We start from the raw sequence: 17,594 nt of genomic DNA, 5'->3' as shown, positions 1-17,594 counted from the left end.
AGAAGGAGAAAATATGCAACGAGTCAGTGTTTCACACACCAAACAACTCAAGGGTTCAACAGGTCCTTTGTGGAGGCATGTGACACCCTGAAGAGCTATGTTAACACCAAAAGCATTTTATCTAATTGACAATATTACCACGAATTAAAAAAAAACCCACCTGTAAACTCTTCAGCTTTGTTCTGGAGGAACCAGCTCTGTACTGACGAGGCTGATGAGTAAATTCGAGGCCACCCTCCCGATCATGAGTGTTGTAAAGGAGACATTTTTGGATCTGACTCACTACAGATTAGCAAGTTAGGCGTAGGTCTAAAGACTGCGATTGTGTGACTTTCTTAAATAGTCACATCAAACACAAAACACACATCTGTCAGCTTTGACCAAACTGCTGGATAAGAAGAAGAGCGCTGATGTTCTCAATGTTTTGAAGTGGCTTCAAAGTACCATTTTCTACTGTTTTGGACAATATCAAAGTCATGCTGTGTCCTATAAACAGCAGCTTTGCTAAAGCTATTTCTTTGTAATGAGCAAAATGTAAAAATCTTTTTCTTTTTTAAATATTGTTCTATTCTTGGGGTTTTGACTATAATATAAATAAAGCTGTGTGGCTTTTAACAGTGCTTGTTCAGACAACATGTGCTTGCAATGATGGGCCTGCTGAAGGCTTTGTGGGGCTGAGGAGGTTAACTGTTTGAACATCTGTCTTCAAGTTGAATGTAACTATTTTGTTTTACCCTGAATTTCAAACATTTCAAAGTTCCCAGGTCCAACTACACCCCTCCCAGGGTGCATCTGGCTGCAGCACTGTAGACCAAGCTCCTCTCCTCTCTTCACAGAAAGTAGATATGGGGCCACTGAAGTATCCATCAGCACTACAACTCTCTCTGCATGACCTAATGGAGATGAGAGGGTTAGGGTTAGGGTTGGGTTAGGGTCTGGCTGGTCTGGCTCTTTGCCAAAGCAGGCTGCATTGTCCTCTGAAGTAAAGGAAGTACAGATTCACTCTGTGTGTGTGTGTGTGTGTGTGTGTGTGTGTGTGTGTGTGTGTGTGTGTGTGTGTGTGTGTGTGTGTGTGTGTGTGTGTGTGTTTGTGTGTGTCTGTGTGTGTGTTCCCAGTGGCATTTGGCCTACGTTTGTTTGTGTGTCCTCTTAGGGATTTATAAATGCACTCAGGACTTGTGTGTTAGATATTGCTCTTGTTGCTGCTGAGTGGTGCTAAATCTGCCTCAGGGTTGAGGCTCTATAGGAAGTGCAGATGCACCCAAAATGGCAGTGAATGGATCAGAGCCCTCCCACTAGAGCCATGTGGCCTATTCAAAGATGCAGCCTTTTGTTTAAAACGGACCAATACCTCAATCAAAGAATTAACCAGCAGGCACCAATGAGACAAGCACAGATAGAGAGAGAACTGTGAAGAGAGAGTGAAGGCTAAAGAAGAAAAGGGGGCACTAAAAGCTCATCTCTCACCCCCCCGTCTTTAAGACAGCTCACAGGCCAGCCAGCCTTGAACAATAAAACCAGAGCTGAGGAGCATCTGCTGCTTGCGTCTAAAGAAGAGGATAAAGGAGAGAGAAGCCGCAGGGATCCAGTCTTTGACTTGTTGATATTACCCTATTCATTCAATATGGAACCCAAGCTCATGGTCAAAATCCTCTTTCCTGCTCGCACTAAGCTGCTAGAAAAGCAGCACGAAGAGCAGAGAAAGACATCACACATGATACGTTTAAGCCAAACTGCACAGTGGCAGGTATTTAAAAGTGAAGTACAGAAACCATAAACTAATGCCGAGCTAGCGAACTTCCCGTCACAATGAATCACCATGACCGTGATGGACAATCCTAATCAATCATAACATGGTCATCTGAGTGCGCTGCATCGATCCGCCGCTCCCAATGTCATGTGTCCGAGTCATGTATTGACAAGTTGAAGCGTGCTGCCGTTCATCTGACATCCCTCGGAGGTAGGTTTGACCCCCTCATCACACGCAGATCACCACAAGTCAAGCAAAATGGGGGACAACATCAACAGCTGAGGGCCGAGTGCAAACACACTGGATGGACTAAGTTAAGAGTATTACTCCTCAAAGCTCTCCCATGTGTCGGCCCGCTCTCTCCTAGCTCGAGGCGATCCAACATTAGTTATAGCCACAGCTTTATGAACTCCTATTTTATGTACATTTCACAGCAGGTCAGTAATCTAAGAGGCCCGGGTACAGCCTTGCACTACTCCTTCAACCTCCCTCCCTCCCCGCCCGTCTCGCCACTTGTCTGCCTCTGCTGTGCCCCTAAGTTTCTAACTGCTTCCTTCACCGTGCCTCCTCTCTCTCCCTTTATCTCTCCTGTCAAATCACTGTCTCTCACAGAATCCCCCCCCACCCCCGCAATGCTACCCCTGCTCATGTACTGCCTCCTCCCTTCGACCCCCTGCTGGCCAACCCCCTTCTGCTCCCGACCGCCGAGCATTTGGCACTGCTGATTTAACTCAGTCCAGATGCCAGGTTGCAGTGGAGAAGCACAGTCTTAAAGGAACTTTTGCCTTACCATAAAAACCCCCCATGTTGTGATGTTTCTGATTTAAATAGCGTCTTTTTTAATATTCTGTCACGCCATCAATATGGCCTGAGGCGAGCCCCACTGAGTGCGGCACAAAGGTCAACAGAATATATCTGAACAATAATATAAGTACACTGCATTTCATCAAACCTCTCCTAACCTGTTACAGCCATGTGAAGCTCACATGCAAAATACGTATGCAAATTCTCATCCCGGCCTGAGACGTCTGCCTCGAGCTGACTCAATTCCCGAGGTTTCTTCATCCGTGAGGTTTATTCTGCTGCTATAAGACGACATATAGGCGAGTGAGCTGGCGTAGGGAAATTTATGTTTTTAATCAGTGTGATGAGCTGAAACTCTAGATTCAAAGCTGCAGCGTCCACATGAAATACACCAGATCAGGGAGGCCGTAGCATGTCTGATTTAATGCAACCCAGAAGGCCCTGCTCCGTCTGATTGGATGTTTTAGGAATCCACGCTGGTCCGTGGTGACAGGGGATTCCGGAGAGTTTTCCGGACCCGTCGTCTTAGACATGTTGGATTAATAAAGTCATTTAGACCAGAGATAGATGCAATAATATAAACACCAGCACAATGTAATGCAATAAGATGAAAGCCCTGCTATACATGTTACAGGTGTGAAGCTCTTTGAGTTCAGTGCTTGTTCAGATTGGGTCTATTTTGATCATCTAGTTATTATTAAAGTCATTTTTCAAGCAAAAATGCCAATCGCTCCCTCAGTATTAACACCTTAGTTTTTTGGTTTTTGTTCATTTTCTTTGTCTTATTTGATAGTAAACTTCATTTTTTTAGGTTTTGAAGTGTCAAAACCTAAAGATATCACCTTAGTATTTCACATTTAAGCTGTTTTTTCCACAGCAGCTGACAGTTAGACTGAGCAGAGGCTGAAGAGTCTTGTAAACTTTCTATTCTATGACCAAATGTCAGGTTGTTATTTACTTTTTACAGCTACAAACAACCATCATTACCAAAATGTAGTTTTAGATTTGAGATGGATCACTTCATATGGTTAGAAATGGCTTGGTGTAATTTGATTTGACGAAATGCTGGCATTTTTAACATTTACAAGGCAGTCATTTGTTGTGTTTTTTTTGACCTGAGCAACAGTGATCCTGCGCTGGATTACTTTATATGGAAATAGGCCGTGATTGATGTCATTCCACAGAGTTTACGATGCCATTTTTTGTGGAAACGCTGCAAAAAAGAAAGATATTTACTTGTCGCATCAAAACTTTTACATTTATAATAACAGTTTGAATCAGGTGTGCTTTAATCAGGTAAATAGCTGCTGCTCAGGATAGTGTCCAGTTAAGGAAACACTTCCTTCCTTTTCAACGTGATATACCCTAACCCTAACCCTAACCCCCCCACACACACATATATACAGTATGCCGTCTGAAGATGTGGGGCAGCTGCAGGCAAAAATCAGGAAGACGGGAAAAGGAAGCGAAGGGAAGGAGGCAGACAGAGGGGATTATTGTACACGCTCACTCATGTGGGCTCTAAAAACACTTCCCAAACACATGACTCCATTGTAGCACCAAAATAGTCGCTGCACTGCACCAAGTTCATACTTACTTAAAATCCCAGCTGTGGGTTACACTCATGCCACTTTTCTTTGTTCGCTAGGAAGGGGGAAAAAAAGTCTAGACGGCAGGTCAAACTGATCCCACTGGTAACTATTCAGATTGAAGTAGATGGAAGAAAGAAACTGAGGTTTAAGTGAGGTCCATGTTCTCTCTGCTGTGACATCAAGGTGTAATATGGGTGGCTGAAGACAGAGCATCACTGTAAACCCACTGGAAAACTCTTCAGTGTTTGTAATATGACTCAGCCGATGTTTTTTTACATTCTTTGACCTCTGTTTGAAATTAAAAACGGTCAAATAGCAGCAGTGGGGTTAATTATAAAGAGGTTTTAATAAAGGATTTATAATGAAGGAGCGGGTCAAACATCTTCCCCTGTGGTGTGTCCAGATGATGTTTGGGTGGCCTAGCAGATACACACACCAAAATGTGGCTGATAAGCATCTTAGAAAGGATAATGTCATTTTAACATGTAGAGGTAGGATGGCCTGTTTCTAAACCACCCACATTGTGTTAAAATACAAGGCCAGTAACAGGGGAAACAAACAAAGAAATAATGTTTTTTTTTTTTTCTTTCTACTGTCTACTGTCTTTTCTTCTGCATGATTTACAACATGGCCCTTAATACTCCGTCTCTCCCACCTGGGCCAGACATCCTGAGTGATTCGTCAGATCAAATGTAACTTACATATGGAGTTATTCAGAGTCAGACTACACGGTAAAAATAGAGCGAAAATAAACAGAACGGAGCGAAGCCCCGCCAACGGAGAGCACAAAGCCAAGGTCTACTGTTCCTGCTCCATCTCTCTCCTTCAACCCTCAGCCCGTCTCTCTCTTTCCATTTCTTTCCCCATCTGTGCCTCTCTTGTCTGTACTTCTATGTGCTTTTCTTTCTCTCTCTCTCTTGTCACTCTCCACAGCCCTTCAGGCATCCAGTGGTGAGTTGCAGTTGGCAGACCGGGACACCGAGTTCAAACCTAATGGAGAGCTCCTGTAAACACTTATTTATCTTATTTTCTACTTTTTCTTTGTTTACGGTAACATGTGGGATGTACTCCAATTTTTTGGTAAGTAAACACAGTTAAACTCAGACACACACACTTGAACAATGTTTAACACTGTTTGACCAAATTTTATGGTACATGCCAACCCAAATGTTTGATGAAGCCAGAGATAACTGATTCTGTTTCTTCCTTTTTGGTCATTACAAGCTCAAACATCCTGAGCTTCATGTGTTTTGCGATGTGAGGCTTACACGTACTGGTCCAACACATTGCCATCCAGTGTCCGCTGCGACATACTGGCTCGTTTCTATCCTGGCACGTGTAGCGGGAATGGTTCGTCACTACCTCTGCCGCCTCAGGGTTTTTCCCCTCCTGTCTCCTTTCAAGCGTCGGGGACGGTGTTGATGACTCCTTCTTGAGACTTGTTTATTCTGCTGATGTCATGTAAACAAGTCCGATCCAATTCGTGCCAATGTACTAACAGCTTTAAACTTGGAGCATTTTCTGTGATCTCTTCAGGACTTCAGGTTCATCCTTTAATCTCTCTTCCTGTGTGTCAAACATGTGTGGGAGACGCTGAGTGTTTTAATCCATAAACTCAAAAAGGGGATATTAACATGAACCTGAATTTCCCTGGCTGTTATAAGGAAAGTCAAAATATTTTGTGCATGTTTATCTCCAACACACAGGCAGGAATTCATGTTTTTCAGACACTGAATCACTACTGGAATGTTTTTTTGTGCACTGAGACTACCTAAAACACAAAACACAACTCTGGATCACACATCGCAGCTATGTGACTTCTGTGGTTTGGTAAAGTGAAAGATAAAGCAGGTGACATGAGGTCAGGGGTTTTCCTGCGTATCTAACTCAGTCTAAGTCTGAGTCCGTCTGGTCCGTGGCTCATGTCTAATAATTAGATTCAGACAGTCACTCTCAGAGTTGTGACAGCGCAGCCACAACGCTACAATCAATAGACGCCAATCTACTGCACATGTGTGGGACGCGTCCTATAAGCGAGGACTCCAGAGACTGAGATAAACAGAATTATGATGCGCCTGTAGTGTCCGCAGCTGTCCGGGTACGCGTCCGCCCAGGGGTATGAATGAAGTTTAACAGTAAAACGGAGCCTCAGGGTGTGCCCTCTCTCTGCCCATAATCCAGAGCCAAGGGACAGGATCATTGACCGCAGAGAGGACGGAGGGGGAGGTGACAGCACTCACCACAGCCATCAACTAGTCAATTTGTCCACACACACACAAGAAATCCTCCTGAGGGTGAGCGCTCCAACCGAGGGGGTGGGCAGAAAGATTCCAACACAATTTGCCGGACTTGAAATAAGAGCTCTGAGCACAGTTAGCTTGAGTTGTTGACCAGTAGTAGCGACATTGATACGTGGAACAAATCTACAATTCAATAAATAAAGTAGTTTTAAGACGGGCCTGAGGAGAAAATCAGACACAAACATGCAAAAGATGTCATTTTCTATTGTGGAGGGTATTTGGTATGTTATTGTGGCTGAAAATGTTTTTGTTTGGTGGCCCTGTGAGACTGCTGCTCGTTTTTGGCCGACGAGTCGCAGGCTCACAGGGGAGATCTGCGACCACAGGAGTCACTGCCTCAGCTGAATCCCGTTCATCACCATCACATGTCTAAAATATTAAAAAAATATCTCTGTAACATGAACAGCAGAGGAGGTGAAAAGCTTAAATCCATAATGAGTTCACCAGCTACTAAAAAAATCAACAGGGAGACAAGTAGGGGATTTCTGAAAATCAGAGCTGGCGACTGCATGCAAAGCAGATAGTAAAAGCCGGGTTATTGTTGGTATCCCACACTTTACAAACATGTGAACATAATGAAAGCCAGGTAGTGCAAACACTGCCGAGGGTTACTAACAAACACACAGAGATGTAGATTTGAAACTTAAATATATGAAATGAGAGTGCTCGTGCTGCCTGTGAGTGGTTACGTTTCGTCTTCCATGACGCCGACAGACCACTTTGCACTTCACTGTGGAAAATTCTTGACTTGTATATTTTAGTAAAACCTTTGCTTGACTTATGACTGCGCCTATAATCACAATTTAAGCGTGCAGATTTGGTATAATCATAATGATCGCAATCAAACTTTGATCCAAATCATCTTGACTTGATGTGTTTGGGGCCTCGCAATGACGGCTGAGTGAAGGCACAACAAACAAATGCAGTGTAAGTAGGCCATCCTTAAACAGCCACTCTGCCTTTTCCTCACTTATACCCCGTCATTACAGCTGCAACTATTTATAAAGCCTATAAATTTAGCCTGCCACATTCAAAGAGCCAAGTTACCAATGAGTTTGTGGAATTGATAACTTTAAAAATCATACCGATCTACGTCTGTTTGTCTCTCCTTCTCTCACTCACTCATTCACTTTCCTTTCGCCTGATCTCTCTGTATGGTCTCCGCTCTCTAAAAAACACCACAGCCCACAGCAGGTCAGAGCAGTCAGATTTGGGCCGTCTTTGCCGATGGCCGACAGTCTTTTCAACCACTGAGTACTCTCTACCATCGTACCATCGTGATTTAAAAGCTGTGCACCCTCTCTCTCTCTCACCCCCACCCCCACCCAACAACGGTATCATTGTCTATCTTTATTTCTCCCGCAGACGTCGACATATGCAACATGAATATCAACAGACATCAGCCAACTATAATACCAATTAAACAGTGCAAAGCTCAGTTAGCAGCTATCTGCAGAGTGCTGTTTCTTCTTTCTTTTTCTCCAGAGGAAAGTGGACCCTGGATCATTATTGGACCATGTGATTATACGCTGCATGTGTACACAAACCACACAAACTGGTGGCCCATTTTTCCTTCCTGACCTTCTTCTTTCAATTCATCCCTTCCTCTGTGTTCATACACCTAACCAGCTTGCTTTACTTAGCGTAACACTGATGGGAATCATCTAGTATTTACCCACCACAATCTATTCAAATCCTGCGTCAGCGATGAGGAGATATGGAGATGATGAAGCTCTGTCAACAGCTGAGCGATACACAATCCTGGATCCTGATCCAGCCCACGGTGTTACATGATGCAGCATGACACCTGAACCCTGGCCGATCCTGGTGCTCTTGAGTAAGTAACAGTGATACAGCGACTTCCTGATGAGCACGCTGGTAAACAGAAATAATAAACGCAGGCCTCTACATGTCCGACCGTTTTGCCAAGCCCTTGGCAAAGAGCCCTTAACGATGCCCCATGTAGTCGCATACTCCAGCTGACACGTGGATAACATTTATTTCTCAACATTCACAGGACCATCTTTACCTTTTACTCCAACACATAAAAACTATTACCAGATAATAATAATAATAATAACCTTTCTTATTAATTTAAGTTTGTCTTTCACTCGGTTGTTAAAGATGTTTTTGAAGCTTGTCTCAGGATAGTTGAGCTAGCTTGTCTTTGAAGCTACTGAGGCTGTTTTTGCAGGGACATGGGACTGCGGTGTCTGAGTCACACCACAGGTAACCTACATCATCTTAGACCAGTACACCAGCTGCACACAGAGACAATGCATGCTGCTAAGGGACTGATTAGAAATCACTGTGCTGCCGCAGCATAGCCCAACCTGTTCTTCTGTCCTTGTTCTGTCAACCAAAGACCTACATTACTCAGAGTTTGAAGCAAAAATATGTTTTAAAAAAAGCCAGCGACCTAAGAATAACTTAATACTGGACTAACATGAACAGTGTTACACAACACAACACAATCCCCATCGGTCACAACTTCTCTCTCTTAAAGTATTTGATTTGACAGACAACAGGAAAGTCAGCCAACCTGCACAATCTGCTGGTTTTACACTCATTCACAACAGACTGAAACCAGACTAAAACACCAGTGCAGTTGTGATGCCAATACATATCATATTCTACAGCCGCAAATTGACCTAATTTTCCACACTTAAACAGTGGTAAAAAAAAAACAGCTTTTCAAGTAACTCTAGACAGCTCCAAATTTGGCCATGAACACATACGATAAGATAGACAGCGCTGTTGACACAACACTGTAACCCTCTCATAGTGTCTTTTTCTATCTACACAGCAAAAATAGCATCCACACCTCTTAAGTCATCAGCTAAGAATAAAGTGCTCATGTGTAGCTGACCACAAGACATCTAAAAGATCACGAATACAGAATAAATGAAAGAATAATAAAAAAGAATAAAAGCTTAACATACAAGTCTAGCCAGAGGAAAAACTGGAGCTGCTCCTTGGGTCTCCTGAGAGACCCCTGAGAAATATTGGCACAGCTATGATTGAGGCAATTATCTTTTCATCCACAGTTTCACACAATTGCATCCGCCAGGATGTGTAGACCAATTACAACTCAAGGCTGAGCTGGAGATGTAATTGGTCTTCTTTCCCCCTCCCCCTTCTTGTCCTCAGCCCCTGTCAGCTCTGCAGCGAGGCTTGTTGAGTACCAACCATTAGCAGGGGGCCATATGGTCCTTTTCTTTCAAAGATGGCAGAGACACTCAGTGGACTGCCTGAGTGTTAAGAAGCACTTTGAGGAGGTTATGGGATAGAAAAGAGTACTGAAACATAAACTGAAGAGTTTTCTGCTTGACATCTGTTCAGTGAGGGGGGGGGGGGATTTGATATTTTTGAATAAAAATTCAAATTATTCACACAATTAAAGGGCATAAAGTGTTCATCTCTGATTTATAAATGTATTCAGTTACATCTATTTCTTTTTTAAACTTCCTGATAGTTAGCATAATCAAAATTGTGAAACATTTTAATAAATTTGACTCTTGAGCTTTCTCAGAGGGATTTGAATGTTGATTAGGTCATTTAATATGACATAAGCTCCTGAATATGCTGATGTTGATTCACAGCGCAGTCTGGCTGAAAGATGCTGAACACAGGTTTACACACACGCGCTACTTTGTCACTCTTCTGGAGAAGGTGGTAAAAATAACTGTCAATGATTACACATTTATTAGCTCTGTCAAAGACAATACATCTTTTGTTATAAATATTACATACAAGGTCAAATAGGTTGGTATACATTACAAATCTAATCTACATTGTGTTCAATTTCACTTTCAGAGTTCTGTAACGAACTGTGGTGTGTGCTTCTTCGATCCAAAAACATCTGCTGAAAAGCGTTTGGTTATGGATTTTTTTATGATTATTTATTAATAGGGTGGTAAAAAAAAAGTTCTTGTAAAATGTATTATTGTTTGTTACTGGAAGAGAAATTCAATTAAAATATGAAAAAGATGTAATCTAAACTAAAAAACAGCCATTTGCTCAGAAGACTAAATCAAACTAAACTGAAAACACATTTAAATGTTAATTCAAGCGGAAGGCTAATGGCTGCTTTGCAGTGTTACAGAGATCCCTCAGCCCTCCAGCAGCATTTTCTGCCCTTAATCTGACAGCTAATTTCAAGCCATTCCTGAAGGCTTGGGTCACAACACACAGATGGAAGTGTATATTTTACTATGAGGAAATTGCTTGTTAATTAGACCACTGGAAGAGCAACAGCATTCAAACCAGAGTAAATCAGAGAAATGGAAAGAGGGAAACAGAGAGGGGGAGGAACTTCCAATTGCAGTACATATGTGCGTAATTTTAATGTTCCTATGTACAACTACTTTTTCCACCGTCCAGACGTTAGTCATGATGAGAGAACTTGGTCCTGCAGCTTGTGTGGAGGACTTTGTTAAGGTTTGTGCTTCTGTATGGGAGAAGCCACTACAAACCTAGACTAACACAAGCATTTACAAAGCCCACACAACACTAACCCTTTTACTGTCCTAACAGTAGATCTAGGATATTGATTGTGTAAATATATTGAAACTAGTTGTTTGATATTATCGTTTAATATATCATATATCAATTTTCAACAGAATATGATCTTGGGTCATTGTCCTAGACATTTGTGTTTCTAAGCAAGCCAAAATTGAAAACTAACAAATTTAGTTTTACACATGTGAGGAGTTTGGTCTCGTGTCACACACAGTGGTGTAACACAGTTCATTATGTTGAACATCATGATCGTGAATTTAACCATATCTACCATACCTAATAACTTATCTTCCTTAAATGCGTAAGGTGACAGTATTAGTACATGATTGCTGATGTAAACCAGTGGTGGGAAGTATTAATATGAGTGCGCAATGACAGGAGAGTTCAGTGTTGATATTACCAGACAGACAGTCATTTAAGTTCAGTAGTAGTCAGTTAATTAAAATGCAGGCTCCAAGACTAGAAGGGAAGTTATGTAATTTAATAAAAGTCCCAGACAATAGATGTGTTGCTATATTATTTGCTGTGTTGTATCCCTTCAGCTATCACTGGCAATCATGGCTGAACTCATAAATTTTAGCCCTTTCAATGCATATAATAACAGTTATGATAGACTGGTAATTATAGCAAGCTTCAGTTGCTCCCTCTGAACAATTCTGGTTGGGTTTCCATCAAAGACTCAGCAGTTTGCACCAAACTCAACACTGTGGAAGGTTTTTCTTTTCTAAAATCTCAGTGAGCCGTGTTGACTCCTCCAGATCAGCAGCCCACTGACATATAGGTTAGTCACATTATGCATCAGGCCTGGGGACATTGCACTGCAACAAGTCAGCCTACATTCAGTTCATTCTCACACTGGATGCACTGACCAAACAAGCGACATGTTGTTATCACCTACAGTACTATCACTACAGTCAGTCAGGGAGACTGTGGAAGATAGCTAGCAGCTCCAGGTTGGGATCAGACCTTAAAAAGTACTCTTAACAGTCCTGTTAGCGTTTATATGGTTAAGAGGCGCTGATATTAACTGACTAGCTACTTCAACTTTAACTTCCTATAACAGCTCTGTCAATGCAGCGCCTGGTAGCCAAAAACAGAAAGGCATTTCCTTCGACAATACGCAAACATATTTGACAAAATTCATGAAGTTTTCTTGTGAACTTTTGTTCTAAATAAGCTCATACAAAGCCAAAGGCACACGCAGCAGTGTTTTTTTAACGTACCTTTCCCGGCTGTTTTTCTCATTGTCTTGGAGTAATCCTTAACTGCATTCCCCGCGATTCAACCAAGGGATAAAACACATAAAAGTCTGCTCACAGCTTTTCCGTCTCTTGTTTCTTTGCTCCTTTGAAGAGACTGACTTTGTATCACGCAGGCTAACAGCGGCGGAGTCCCTCCACAGAGACAAAGATCAGGGTTGACTCATTTCTGAAGGTTTGAAACTGGTGCGGAGAAAATATAAAAACCCACCGACGAGAAACTGTAGCTTACTTATACAGGCGTTGACTGAATAAAGAGGAGCAGCCTCTGGGATAAGAAAGGCTCAAAAGTCCATTCTTTCCCAGCCAGACTGAGAGGTTTCTGACCGGCTAACCAGCTAGCCTGTCGCTACTTCCTTTCTCTCTGCCGAAATAGCAGCAGCAGTCTGAACCGTGGAAAAAAAAGTTGAGGAAAAAGGCAGATGCCGGATTCAGTACAATGAAGGCGCCCTGTTGCTCTGAGGCATTTATTGAAGAACAGCGACCCCTCTAGGATTGCAGTGGTGGCGCCGGACAAGACCACTTTCACAGCTTTTGTTATCCTTCGCAAAAGGAGGTCAAAGGCACAGGTGATGTACACACACACACACATTTTTAATCAACCAATTAAAATAAGCTAGCAGACAAAAGGAGGTTTATGAGCTGTGTCCTGGAAACAGCCAAACACTCTGTTGCTAGTAGCAACCGATACTGGCAGCTGCAGTTTAACTATCCAGTCTTTTATCAGATCTGTGACCAAACATTTATATATATGCCCTGTCTCCATTTCTGAGGAGTGTTTTTTTTAATTTATTTTGAGACCCATTCAGCTCTTTGAAATCTGAAATTTTAGAGTTGTTAAAGTGTTTCTTATTTTATTAAATTATCATAAAATTGTATGTGGCTGTTTTGTAATTTTTCATTTGTGATTGTCTTTATTTTAGTTTTTCAACTTATTGCTAACCTACTTAGCTGCCTGAGGCTAATGTGTTGTTAATTTTGTTGTGATATTTTTAAGATAAAGCTAAAAATCTCTTCACTCTATAGCTTTTAATGAGCTTTTCTATCAGTCACTACTGCACTTCTTTTAATAGCTGTATTTTACTTGATTTTATATGTGGTTTTTATTCTATTTTTTAGCCACTTTTACTATGCACTATTTTTGTTATTTTTATTCTTATATTCAATCTTATATTACATTAATGTTTTTAATTCTTTCCTCTTTCTTTTCTGTTTTTAAACATTGCTCTTGGTGTATCTAATTAATTTTTGTTGTAAAGTACTTTGAGCTGGATTTATTGTATGAAAGGTACTATACAAATAAAGTAATTATTATTATTATTATTATTATTATTATTATTAATATTATTATTATTATTATCATCAATGTTGTTATTGTTATTTAACTGTTGGGCTAACGGTTAGCCTTTTTAATTTTCACTCTTAGTAAAAAAGACTTGTGACTTGACAATGCAGCTAACCTGACAGCAGTCTGAACTTTTGTAAAGTTTATTAGCTGCTTGTATAGCTTTGTTTTTGTAAGACTAAAAACCTCCCTAGATATTCAAAGTAATTGGGAGTTGTGGTAATGGAATAAATTAACTTTATGCTACAGGAATACACTGAGATTTCGTCAAGCCTAATGTGCAAACCAGCAGTCCAAAATACACAGAAGGAAAACCTATGATCTACAATTCAATTAACAAAGAATTTTAAACTACAAGTTTATGTTGCATTACGTTATGTATGCCAATTTGATTACAGTTCATCAAGGGAAAACACTCTTTGACATTTCATCATTTCAATGAGCTTTTCACCACAGCATCTTCCAGCGGTCTCACATTCAAGATCAAATTTTTGTTTTTTCCATGAAGATGACTGTAATACTGCTTTGTGGCCACCAGATGTTGACTGCTCAACGCCAAGTAACTTAATCAACTTTAAAGACTGTAGGTCTAGGTAGAAATATATTGTTTCTTTAATTGCACCCATTGACCTAATGGTAGCAACATAGTAAAAAAAAAACTAAAAAAAAACCTGTTGTCAAAACAACCTCGGATTACTGATTACAATCTGTTTTTGTTTCTTTCTTTTGTTCAGGCTCCATGGGTCTGTAGCACCATGGTTAAACCATTTCTCTTGTAAATTATCCTTGCCTTCCAGCTGAGTTTTTCTCAGCACATTTAAATGATGTAATCCTTGTACTACACAGTTTTGATACTTGTAACTCTTAGCCCACAACACACAATGGAAGTTGACGTAAAAAGCCCACAACAGGAAGGGAGGTGGTTTCCCGCAATATTTAAAGTTTCACCATTCAATATTTTGTATATCAGCAATGACTCAAATGGTGAAGTGTAGTATCAACGTCAGGGCAGTGCACTGCTGCTGCATGTTTAGGTAGGCAACTATCTGTTCATATATTAATCATAACACCTTTACTTTATGTCTTTCTGTGTGTGTGTCTGTCAGCTTGTTGTGAAGTTCTCCCTGCAAATGGAAAAAATAATGTGAAAACAGCTTCAAAGTGCAAAATCACACTACACTACCAGCTGCTGCACCGCACAGGCCAAATCTTGCATGTGCGACTACACCCTAATCCGTGAAGGGAAGGCAGGTGTTTCCAATCCCTCGTTAAAGGCCGATATCTTCATGTCACGTCAGTGATGGGGGGGGACCCACAGAAACCCACAGAAAAAAGTACAGCAGTTTTTTATTTTTTTTTATTATTTTTTTTTACCAGTTTGTGATTTAGTATAGTTTTATTATCTAATGTTCTAATGTTGGACCAGTGAAACTTCACATATGTCTACATGCCCTGTAATGACACATGCTTACATTAGCTCAATTCAAAGCCAATTTCTCCAAGTGCTTGTACCAAAGCTGAATACTATATCTGATAACACAGGGCCTGGGAATATTCTTTGACCTATAGCAGGAGTAAATGGTGCTATTTTCTGCTCTTCAAACCTTTGACCAGTGTGTAGGATTTAGTGGCAATGAATATCAACTCACGAAATCACAAAAGGTCCTCTCTGGAGCCAGTGTTTGGTTTGTCCGTTCTGGGCCACTGTACTGAAACATGGCAGTGTAACATGGTGGGCTCTGTGGAGGAGGACCTGCCCCCTATGTAGATATAAAGGGCTCATTCTTAGGTAACGAAAACACAACGAGCAGCAAGGAGCAGCAAACATAAAACAGGATTTTATTAAATTGATTAGAAAATATGAGTTTGCACTTGCATTAGCTACAGAAATGCTTTTGTCCAGATAACACAATGTCACAAAGACCTGTCCGACCCATGAGGGCAAAGAATAAGGCATTTCTGCATGGTGGTGCATGTTGACATGGGTTTCCTGTTACACACATACAGAAGAGCAAGGCAGGTGAATTGGAAACTAAGCCCAGTGACCCACCAGCAGCCACTGCAGCCCCCTTGCAACACTGCAACAGGATAAACTGATGTAAGAGATAGTGATGAGAGTCTTTTGTTGGATATCACAGGACAAACAATAATATCACTTTCCTGACTGGAGGGCAAAAGCACAATCTTGTTTACAGCCACTAACAGTAAAAGCTTACAAGGCTGGCTCATCTTAGTGATAAGAGAAAGAAAAACAGCTGTGGTTTAGAATACGCAGTGTGGGTACTGTGCTGTTTGAAGGTGTATTTTCAGAGTTAGGGTGGGGTTTCTCAACAGTCGTGGGTGTTTTTTTAACACCTCGGTTGTTGTTGTTTTTTCTTTTTCCTCACTCTATAACGTCTCAGTGTAAATGGATTCAGTTAGACCAATAGTAGAGTAATATCTACCCTACATAAAAAATGTTTACACTGTAGTTTATTGACACATGCCTGCGTTTTGCAATACTGAAAAAGGAGAAGCTGCATTAGACATTAGCTACCTTGGTTTCACAGGGAAGGCTCATTAAAGTCATGCCTCATTGGCGTTATGCGCAATGTAGGTCAAGTGTCTCAGTTGTGTTATATTTGCATTATTTCTGTCTCTACATGCATAACCTTTTCTTCTTCTTGAATGCAGATGGGGTGCAAACTAGAGCACTGTCGAGTCAAAACACAGAAATGATATTGTGATGATGGATATACTGTGAACGGAAAATGAGGGATGCAATACCCAGCTGCACATTTTCATCATAATTTTCTATTGAAAAACAATATTTTCTAAAAGAAACCTTTGGGGAATTTTTTAGGGTTGCACTTGATCTCTTTTCTGACCGCATTAGCATGCATTTGATAAATGATAATTATAGCACAGTGATACAATTAGACCCTGCTTTGCTGAAAGCTTGAAATATTTAATCATGGCCTTTTGAAAACTCCACTGTGAAGTACAAATGTGTAACGTGTCCAAGTTCTGGTTTTGCTCATGTTTGTAAAGTGGTTTCATGAATTTTGGGTGCTTGCATGATGCCAGGGCCTTGTGCGCTGGTACTCAGTATGTTATATGTTATGGTAAAAGTGGTCTACACCTAAGTGCCACTACCTGTCATATAGCATGTGGTTAGGGTCTACTGGTGCATGATGTGAGGCTTGCTAATCTCAAGTGTGCCATGCATAGTGACAATAAGAGCGTGGAGTGAATATAGCGCAAGTGTGGCCTCTATACCAACCACAGATGTGCGATGAGACGTATGAAACCCTCTGTGCAGGGAGGGGCCTTTTTCCATCTGATTGGAAGTTCCTGTTTTTGTCTTTACTTTCTGAGAAATATTGAGAAAATATAAACTCTAATTTGGGCTTTTGTAATAATGCTTCGCTTGATGCCACCGTCTCGTAAGTGAAATTCTTGCCACATATCCTCAAAAACACTGAGTCATTTACTTAACAAAACATTTACAACTGGCTTAATATGACGTGCACATGTTGAAAGGACCCTTCCCGTATAAGGTATCATAAGGCAGCTTGAGCAATACCATTTGATGTGTAGTAGTACAAAACAGATGATGCCTCTGGAATACATGATGATTTTGATACACCACAATTAATGGAAAATTGTTAATTGTCAATTAATTGAAAATTGATCTCCTGAAATAAGTGGAACGTTAAGTGGAAACGATCGTCTTCAAACAGCTTTTGACCTTTTCGACTGTGAAATTTTAGAATTCACAGTTGTTGTGTCTCTTTGCAAGGCAATGGAGTAAAAGTGACGGCAATCCTTCTGTTGCATATTTCTCTCTCTGTGTGTGTGTGTGTGTGTTTGTGTGTGTGTGTTGTGTGTGTGTGTGTGTGTGTGTGTGTGTGTGTGTGTGTGTGTGTGTGTGTGTGTGTGTGTGTGTGTGTGTGTGTGTGTGTGTGTGTGTGTGTGTGTGTGTGTGTGTGTGTGTGTGTGTATGCTTTGGGTGTGGTGCATGTGCTTTGGGTGTGGTGCATG

General features: G+C 41.1%; 1 protein-coding gene across 7 annotated transcripts in view; it reads right to left on the bottom strand.

Annotated features, from left to right (window-relative positions):
• Positions 1-12,589, bottom strand: part of si:zfos-588f8.1 — a 59,059-nt gene extending 46,470 nt beyond the window's left edge. For 6 of the 7 annotated variants that reach the window (XM_062424725.1, XM_062424727.1, XM_062424728.1 and 3 more), the window contains exon 1: positions 12,191-12,589. The gene's annotated coding sequence lies outside the window, so the exon portion shown is untranslated. Of the gene's footprint in view, positions 1-734; positions 756-12,190 lie in introns of those variants that run through there. The other variant, XM_062424726.1, reaches the window with a different exon arrangement.
• Between the last annotated feature and the right edge of the window lie 5,005 nt (positions 12,590-17,594).

The sequence above is a fragment of the Scomber scombrus genome, chromosome 8 (genome assembly GCF_963691925.1).
Source record: "Scomber scombrus chromosome 8, fScoSco1.1, whole genome shotgun sequence".
In the NCBI taxonomy this organism is placed as follows: domain Eukaryota; kingdom Metazoa; phylum Chordata; class Actinopteri; order Scombriformes; family Scombridae; genus Scomber; species Scomber scombrus.
The sequence above is the reverse complement of the archived record's forward strand: the minus strand, read 5'-3'. Positions and strand labels throughout refer to the sequence as shown.